Source organism: Manis javanica, chromosome 2 (assembly GCF_040802235.1).
Source record: "Manis javanica isolate MJ-LG chromosome 2, MJ_LKY, whole genome shotgun sequence".
In the NCBI taxonomy this organism is placed as follows: Eukaryota; Metazoa; Chordata; class Mammalia; order Pholidota; family Manidae; genus Manis; species Manis javanica.
The window spans coordinates 214,656,857-214,666,929 of record NC_133157.1 but is presented as its reverse complement, the minus strand read 5'-3'; the positions used below and the strand labels follow the sequence as shown (position 1 = coordinate 214,666,929).

Below are 10,073 nucleotides of genomic sequence, written 5' to 3'. Positions count from 1 at the left end.
AGGAGAATCAACGGACTCAGCACTCTCAGAAACTAACTATACGTAAATAAACCCAGGCAAACAGATACAGCTCAGCAGAAGGAACTTCTTTCTGGACATCAGAACTGCCCAAAGATAGCATATCCTGCCTTGGGAGGTAGTGTGAGTTTCCAATCACTCTAAGTGTTAAAGCAGAGATTGGATGGCCATTTGGTGGAGATGTACTGAGAATTCCATCATTAGCCACAGGTTTAGACTAAAACAGTGAAACAAAAACTAACAAACAGATTCTATGTTGTATCACTGAGGATTGCATTTAGCTGCAAGTAAAACAATGTGTGACTAACAGTAACTAACAGAAATGAAGGAATATATACTTACCTGGCAGGGGGGATACCATGATCATGAAGGTGGTTTTTCCAGGGCTAGGCTGATCCATTGCACTCCGGATGTGCTGACCCCTGCGATTTCCCCAAATGTGGGAAACTCGACTGCATAATTTGTGGTAACAAAAAAAAAAAAAAAAAAGGAAATGAAGGAATATATGTTTAATACTTGAGTAAGTTCAAAGTAGGTTTTTTTAGGTGGTTGAATCAGTGCTATCATAGACTCAGGCAGTTTCTATTTTTTTTACTATACTGTCATTTACTAATAATATTGTTTACTAAATCTTATGCTCATAATAATGACAAAGTTAATGTGATGATTGTGGTAGTAATATTGACACTTTGTAGTATTAATTATGTGACAAGACTTGTTCTAATCACTTTCGTGTGTTTACTCAAGGTAGTTCTACAGACCTCACATCTGTATTCCAGTAAACAAAAGAGGTTTGTGTGTGTGTTTGAGAGAGAGAGAGAGACTTAGGAGGCAAAGACAGACCCTTAAGAAGCAAAGACAGACCCTTTTTATTAGTATAATACAAGTATTTCCAGAAGCTCTCCCAGAAGAAGTCTGCTTTTTTCCATTAGACAAATGTGTGTTACTTGACCATCCTTAGCTGGAAGGTGTCCAAGAGAATAGGGATCATGAATGGAGGTAGGGTCAACCAATGAACAGGTTCTACCACATGAGATAAGCCTTTTCACATCCAATGCCACAAGCCAGTTGATTCTTTCAACACCCTATACACTCGATATCAAAGGTAACTGAAGAACAGAGAGTTTTGAGTAACTAGTCATTTAGGTATTAATTTCCAAAGCTGAGATGTGAACCCACCTACACTGACCTCAGAAACCATGCTTCCACGCCTGTCACAACTACACAAGGCTACCTCCCTGGGTTGGTTTTAATGTCCCTCCCTCCCTGAAATTTGATCACTGAGATGTGCTAGTCACCTTGAAATAGAAGACAGAGTAGAATTACGCAGTGGCAAGCCTGGAGCCAGTGCTTGTCCTGTAATGGCTTTCCATGAATTTGCTGGATCCAGTAAAGGTCTAATAAGGTAAATGCTCAAGGCCACTTAACCAGGAGTAAGTTCAGGCTGGCACCAGAAGTAAGAGGGCTGTCACTGCCAGTGCTGAGTGAGGCACAGATTCTCTGGATGGAAAGTCGTTCTCTGGAAATAGGTTAGATCTTTTCAACAGTGCATCGCACATATCAGGTCACAAGAGTATCACTCACGCAGCCCTGGATTAATGTCATCCGTAGCGGTTCAGTGACCTGGTGGGGATGCTCTTTCCGAGGATGTTTCATCCGACCTTCCTTGAGCGGCGTAATCACTAGGAAAATATGCATCACTGTAAGACAGACGTTTCCTTTTGGACAGAAGCAGAGGTATCAGCTGGGCTATTCCTGCAGGATTTGTAGATTAAAAGGCTAAAGGAGATTTTGATGATTCTGTCTAAAATATCTTCTATTTCTCCAGAACCACTCCTGCCATGGGGAGGCAGCATAGCACAGACGTAAGGCTGACGGATCTGGATTCCAGTCCTCCATCTCCTATACCTCGGCTGCGCTGCCTGAACTCTCTAAACTCCTATGGTTATTTTAAGCATTAAATAAAGTAGTATCTTGAAAGCACTCGGCAAGGCAGTCTGATGGCCCAAAGGGAAGAATCCATGAATGTTGGGTGCAATTCATTACTATCACTGTTATTGGTTACATTATTATTATTCAGAGTAGGTCTTGAGTTTCTTACCATTTGGAGGACAGAATCCTGGAAAGATTCCCAGATATTTCCAAGGTGATCTTCAGGTCCGTGGGTATGGATTACAGAGGGCAGGCATCTAAACCAGTACTTCAGTAACTGAAAATTGAAGCTTAACATCTATTTGTGGACCACAGAATAACCTAGTAGGCCTATGAATATTTGTCTAGAATCTAAAAGACTTTAAAAAATTAATCATCTCTGTGTTAAGGTGATTCAGTAGTGGGAAAAACACTCAGGATCAGGTGCTAGAGTCTGAGAAATCAACCCCTGGGTCTGACCTCTTTCTTGGAAAAAGTTACCGCCTTGACTAACATTATCAGCCACTAATGTTTGTTCAACACTTAGACACTCTATGCTCTGCTGACAATCTAAACCTACATGTATCAGCATATGTATATGTTAGCCTTACAGCTCCTGGAAGTAGTTTCTATTGTCCTCCCTGACAAAGTTAAAGAGACTGAAGCAGATGGAAGTTGAGCAACTGGTCCAAAAGTACAGTCCATATGGGGCAAAGCCAGGCTCTGGACTCAGGTAGGGATGCTATAAATGTAGGGGAGTTGCCTGAGCTGCCCCTGCTCATCACTGTCTTTTTACTTACTCCCCTCCAACTGTGGTTGCCTCCCATCCTTCCCTTGGACTCATCAAGCTTATTCCCACCACTGGGTCATTGCATTTCCTGTTTTCTCTAGCCTAGAATGAATCCAGGGGTCCCTCAGAGGAGACAATGACTCATGAGAGGGTATCATTTGTCACAGAATTCAAACTCTAAAAATGCAATAAAAGCAAAAACCCTTGTGGGAAGTAGTATAATGTGCTTATTTTTAAGTTGGAATAAATTTCTAGTTTTCATTCTCCCCAAAGAAAAATAAAAAATCATCCATCAGTGTCTTTTAGGTTATCAAATTCATCTCAGTTTTCCCAGAACAGTCCCAGATTATGCCTGTTTCCCTTGTGCAATTGTTAAGAGCACCTTCTTTTACTCTCAAACAGGTCTCAGTTTAGAAGGAAATTATGCAGTCACCCTGTTTATAATAGTAATTCATATCCCCAGTATGTTTCCAAAGTAGGCTCTCCCACTTAGTTGCAGTTCTTTCCAGGCAGCAGACAGGGAAAAAAAAAGAATATACCTGATTGTGTCCAAGCCCACGCTTTTTGAAAGTCTAGCTGGCTCTGTCCTTAAGTGATTAGGTGAGAGAGTGATGATGCAATATGGAAACAGGGAAGGAAGGAAAAGATGGAAGGAAGGAGGGAGGGAGGAAGGAAGGAAGGAGGGAGGGAGGGAGGGAAGGAAGGAAGGAAGGGAGGAAGGGAGGGAGGGAGGGAGGGAGGGAGACAGAAGTGAGGGAGGAAAGGAGGGAGAGAAGGGAGGGAGGAGGCATGTAGGCAAGTTCAGTGTATATTCCTGCAACACCAAAACCAAAGAGGAACCAGCCGGTTCATTACAACAATGGCTTGTCTTCATTCAGTGCAAACAGATGCATTCCTCCCTTGGCCATTCTCTTTGCTACTGTGAGCAACATGCATTTCTAGACTAAAGAGTTGCAGGCAAGCTGGACTGTAATTGTATTTATCTCATATTAACTACTTAAGAGAAGCAATGTGCCCTTCTATTTGGACAGTCCTAGAAGTCCCCCAAATAAATAAAGACGAAAGGCAATTTATTTAAAAATAAGAAATGCTTTTACCAGGGACTGCTTTATTCAAGAGCACTAAGTTTCTTCACAAACAACTGTAACACAGAGGTTATTTTATAAACCAACAGCCTTATTACTGCCTGAGTCTGAGCCTTCGCTTGCTAGGTCTAACAGAAAGCTAAGGATTTCCTATATTTTTTTAAGTGTGATTTGCAAATAGGGTGAGTCCTTATCAGACGAAAAGTGTTGCTTCCATTATGGTCTCAAGTTAGCGTCTCCTATTTTTAAAAAATTGCATCCTTTCCCAAGTGTTAATGCTTTATTTACAGGGTTCTATATTAAACTGACAAAGTTTTATGATTTAAACCTACTTCTCTATACTATATAAAAAATGAAATAAAATTTAAGGAAGTATAATCACTTAAATATGATCATTTATTTTTCTCCTTACCCTTCAACCATTAATGAAATCACTTCTTCATGTAACTATGATTTTACTTAGCCATTCATGCATACATGAATTGCATGTATTACTTAATAAGTAATTAGTATGTGCAGATGATAGTATATTAGAGTTGCAAAAGTAAGAGGACAAAATTCAACATACCTTCATGTAAAGCATCCATAAAAATGAATCAAATGCATACCTCAACCTGGTAAAGGGCATTGACAAAATATTCAAAACTAGCAACATATGAAATGTTGAAAGAATAGATTCTTTCCCTTTAAGGTCAGGAGGAAGACAAGGGTATCTTCTCTTGCCACTTCTATTCAACACTGTGCTTTAAATTCTAGTCAGAGCAATTAGGCAAGAAAATGAAATAAAGGGCATCCAGACCTAGAAAGGAAGAAGTAAAACTTTCTCCATTTGCAGATGACAGTCTTATATAGAAAATCCCATGGAATCTACTAAAAAAATATTAGAACTAATAAATGAGGTCAGCAAATTTCCAAGCAATAAGATCAATTTATAAATGTCAGGTGTATTTCTATACAGTCATAATGCATGATCTAAAAAGAAAATGACTGAAAAAATCCACTTATAATAACATCAAGAAGAATCAATACCTAGAAATAAATTTGACTAATGTGTAAAACTTACACTACAAAAGCTACAAAATATTATTGAAAGAAATTATAGAAACCCTAAATAATTGGAGGGACATCCTATGTTCATGGATTGAAAGACTTAATGTTGTTAAGATGGCAAAATTTCCCAAACTGATCTATAAATTCAGTGCAATTCCAGATGATGTCTTTGTTTAAACTGACGAGTCAATTCCACAATTCATATGGGATTTCAAGGGGCCCAAAATAGACAAAATAACCCAGATAAAGAAGAACAAACTGGTAGAAATCACCCTTTATGATTTCAAAACTCACTGTGAAACAATGGTAATCAAACAGTGTGGTACTACAAGTGAAGACATGGATCAATGGAATAGAATTGAGAGTCCAAAAGTAAGCCCATATGTCTCTGTCAATTGACTTTCAGTAAGTGTTCCAAGACCACCCAATAGGTAAAGAACAGTCTCTTCAACAGTTGGTGCCGGACAACTGGATAGGCTTATGCAAAAGAATGAAGTGGAGCCCCTCCTTTGTACCATATCCAAAAATTAATTAAAAGTATATGAAGATCTAAATATAATTTATATAAAAATCTTAGAAGAAAACATAGGCTTAAATCGTCATGACCTTAGTTCGGCAATGGTTTCTAAGATATGACTTCAAAAATACAAGCAATGAAAGAAAAAAATAGATAATTGGACATCTTCAACCCAAGAGGAACCAAATCCTTCTAATACCACATGAGTGAGTGTGAAAGGTGATCTTTCCTCAGTCAAGCTTTATGACACCTCCAACTATAGTTGGGGGCTTAATTGCAGCCCTGTGAGAGGCCCTGCACCAGAGGAACCAGTTAACTGCCCTAGGAATTCTGACCCAGGTGACAGATATTTGTTGTTTTAAGACACTTTAAAAACCTAGGCAAAAGATGTCAATAGAAATTCATTCCAGGAGGATATAAAAATAGCCAAAAAGCACAGAAAAGATGATCTACATCTTTAGCCATCAGAGAAATGTAAATCAAAAGTACGATGAGATATTGCTTCACACCCACTGGATGATGGTAATAAAGAAGACAGAAAATGACAAGTGTTAGAGGAGATTAGAAAATGGAGAAAATTAGAACCTCATATGCTGCTGGTAGAAGTGTAAAATAGAACAATTGCTTTGGAAAACAGTCTGACAGGTTCTCCTCACAGGAGCTACCCTGTGGCCCGGCAGTTCCATCCCTAGGTTTATACCCAAGAGAAATAAAACATATGTACACACAAACTGTGTGTACACAAATGTCCATAGCAGCAAATTTCCTAACAGCCCCAAACTGGAAACAAACTAAAGCCTATCAGCTGACAAATGAATAAATGAAATGTGGTGTATCCATACAATGGGATATTATTCAGCTACAACATAGATGAATCTTGGAAACATTATGCTAAATGAAAGAAACTTATGACCAGGGACTCCATATGATATGATTCCATTTGTGTGAAATACCCAGAAGTTAACAAATCTATAGGCAGAAAGTAGATTAGTGGTTATTTAGGGCTGAGCAGAAAAAAGTTGGGAAATGTGGAATGACTGCCAAAAAATTCTTTTTTTTTTTAGAATGATCAAAACATAGAAAAATTAATTTCAGAACATGCGGAAGACTTCTACCCTCATTGTATCTGTAGTCACTGCTTCAAATATTAAGTTGATGGTTGCACAACACTGAATATTTGAAAAATCACTGGATTGCATACTTTAAATATGTGAATTATATACTATGTGAATTATATCTCAGTGAAGCTCTTATGAAAGAAAGAAACAAGTAAGACTCATAGTCCCTATAATGTAAGGAATTTACATTGCAAGGAGAAGAGAGACACATCCCATTGGGGGATGGTAGTGATCAAATCTTAAAAAATAAAGAAGAGATACAATCTAATGCTAAGAAAATATGGGATCAAGATGTTATTTTAAAGATTAACAAAAACATACATATAAACAATTGATTCTTGGGGCTGAAACCTGAAGGCTTAGAGGGAGAGAATCCTTATGTAAAAGAAGGAACATTCCAAACAGATGCAAAGCTCTAAGGAAAGACACAATTTCTAATTCAGATTTTGATTGTGACCTTTGCTTGCTTTTGTTAATTTCACTGTTTTTTCCCTATAACTATAGCACATACTTCAATCATGCAACCATATTTTTTATGCAAATAACTTGGAAATAATCATAAGAACATCTATACTTGAACACAAGGGACAAAAGTCCCTTGTTACCCCCCACACCCACATGCACACATACACACACATATTGTTTCTGTTCAGTGGTAAATGATTTTTCTATAAGCAATCTTCAGTATAAATACTTTGTGAGAGGCACCAGAAATGAAGACTTGAGAGCCAATGACTTAACACTCAGAGACCTTAGTCCAGTCAAGAAGAGAGACAAGAAAGCCTGCAATTCATTGTTCTGTGGTCAATAACATGTGACTCCTTTGTGTCTGAACACCAAGTCTGGAGAGGGATGGATCTGAAAAAGCATACCTAAGGGCCATGCCTGAGGTCATTGAGGGATGGGTGGGTTGGTATTAGCCAGGAGGATGAATGATGAACCGTGCCTGTTGTAGTATATTTATGGAGCTGCTTCTAAGTCAGTTTGACTGTCATGAGCAATGTATGTTGGGGAATGGAAGACACCAAAGGAGAGGTAAGCCAAAGACAGAATATGAAGCTGAAAGTAGTGTTGAAGCTCCTTCTTGAATAATCACAGCAAAGTATAGGCCAAAAGAATCCAGCCCTCTGGGTTCTCATGTCAGAATGTCCTCTAATCACACATGAATTTTTAGGGTCTTTTGACCTCAATTTCCTAGTATCTAAAATGAGTATTTAAACATGTTATGGAATTTCTTCCATTTTAAATTTTAGAATCCTGCACATTTGCAGACAGAACTCTCGCACAGACGTTTAAAATACAAAATTGTGTTTATTTGAAGCACATCATTACAAAAAAAACAGTCACCACAACAAAAATGCTCTTTTACTTATAAAACAAGTTAAACAAGGGCCCATAATGATTTTAAAACAACTCTAAGTCATAATTTCAAGAAACTTAGTTCATTTCCTTTCTTCTTTTTCCCACTCTTTAAGATCTTTTGCCAAGTCTTCTAACCTTTGATGCAGAACATGCAGAAGGCTTCTACCCTCATTATGCCTGTAGTTACTGTTACTGTTTCAAGTACCAGGCACTGACTCTGCCACACTTTTACCAACCCATGAAGCCAAGCTTAAACCACAAGCAGATTGACTGGCATAGTGGACAGCATATTGTACTGATGTTAGACATGGAACTGCCAGGTCAGCTCCCATGTTTAGACAGCTGTGTCACTGTTGCAAAAAGTATCCTCCATTTCTTAGCCTAACTGTGTAGCTACAGCTATAATACATATGCATGAACACAGGCATGTACATGTCTATAATAGGGATACATAGTTTTAGTCTGTATTTTGATATTTTGACATCTGGTAGGCTTGCTGACCCTGGGGGCTGCCTCATATCCAGGGTAGCTAATATTCAGACGTAGCAAAATACCTGGCCTATGAATGCACCTATCATATGCAGACCATCAATCCAGAGCCCACACCCCCAAACATCTCCTGTATCTAGTTTCTACACTACAGGCCACTATCTCCCTGCCCTAGTTACCCCAGGACCAGGTACTGCCAACTAAGGACATCCCCTACACCCCAAAGCCTGCTAAAATCATTCAAACCAGCTAATCCCAAACCTGCTTACCTTGTCCCACCCACCCATTTCTTCCTGTAGAAACCAAAATAAAGGCGCATGACAGTTTTCCCACTCCTGCCTCCTGACCGACATCACTACTTCTTCGGGTGGCCCCCCAACCATAGTGCCGCATGACTCTTCTCTGGATATCTGTGAATATAACAAACTGTCTTTTCAATGGCAGTTACCTTCTGATCTGTTGGGTTTGCCGTGCCGCAATAATAACGAAAACCCATACTTTAAAAAACATGTACACCTACACAAACACGCAATGTACCCATATGTGTATAAAAGCTAGCAGATAAGTTACTTTTAAAATCATAGTGTCCAGCCACAGAGAAACCTGGTTTCAAATTGCACATTTACTAGTTTTGGTTGAATTCCCTTGGGAAAATCTAGACCTTTAGTCTCTCATCTTTCTAATAGAGGATGAGAGAAACTTGTAGGTAATTTTAATAGATTGTGTGTTGTGTGTGTGTGTGTGTGTGTGTGTGTGTGTGTGTGTGTGTGTGTGTGTGTGTGTGCTGAGAAGTAGGAAAAAAGAGGAAAAGAAAGAGTGATTACTGGTAGAAATATACTAACATCAGTGTGTAGAGAAGCCAACATTGTCAATACCATCCTTTAGAAGGACGATACGTTGGAAGCAGCCTTTTAAATTTATATGTGCCACATTTTCAGTCATCTCAGCACAGCAACATCAAAAACTTGTTTCAGCTGAGTACCAACTGAAATTTTGTCTTGTTAGAATATTTTTAAAATAATATAGTGAGTATGCCAAAACTACTGAAGTATCTTTTTTTTTGTTTTTTTTTTGTGGTTATTTTTGTAGATAATTATTTTTTATTGAAGGGTAGTGGACACACAGTATTACATTAGTTTCAGGTGTACAACACAGTGATTCAACATTTATATACCTGATAATTCTAAGTACCAGCTATCACCATACAAAGTTGTTACAATATTTTGACTATATTCCTTATGCTATACATTACATCTCGGTTACTTATTTATTCTACAATTGGAAGTGTGTACTTTCTTTTTTGTGTGTGTGTGAGGGCATCTCTCCTATTTATTGATCAAATGGTTGTTAACAACAATAAAGTTCTGTATAGGGGAGTCAATGCTCAATGCACAATCATTAATCCATCTCAAGTCTAATTCTCATCACTCTCCAATCTTCTGAAGCATAATGAACAAGTTCTTACATGGAGAACAAATTCTTACATAGTGAATAAGTTCTTACATGGTGAACAGTGCAAGGGCAGTCATCACAGAAACTTTCAGTTTTGATCATGCATTATGAACTATAAACAATCAGTCCAAATATGAATATTTGTTTGATTTTTATACTTGATTTATATGTGGATACCACATTTCTCTCTTTATTATTATTATTTTTAATAAAATGCTGAAGTGGTAGGTAGATGCAAGATAAAGGTAGAAAACATAGTTTAGTGTTGTAAGAGAGCAAAT

General features: G+C 38.1%; 1 pseudogene; it reads left to right on the top strand.

The window, feature by feature from the left end:
• Positions 1–352: 352 nt before the first annotated feature.
• On the top strand, positions 353–489 carry LOC140848115 (U1 spliceosomal RNA; annotated as a pseudogene).
• Positions 490–10,073: the final 9,584 nt, after the last annotated feature.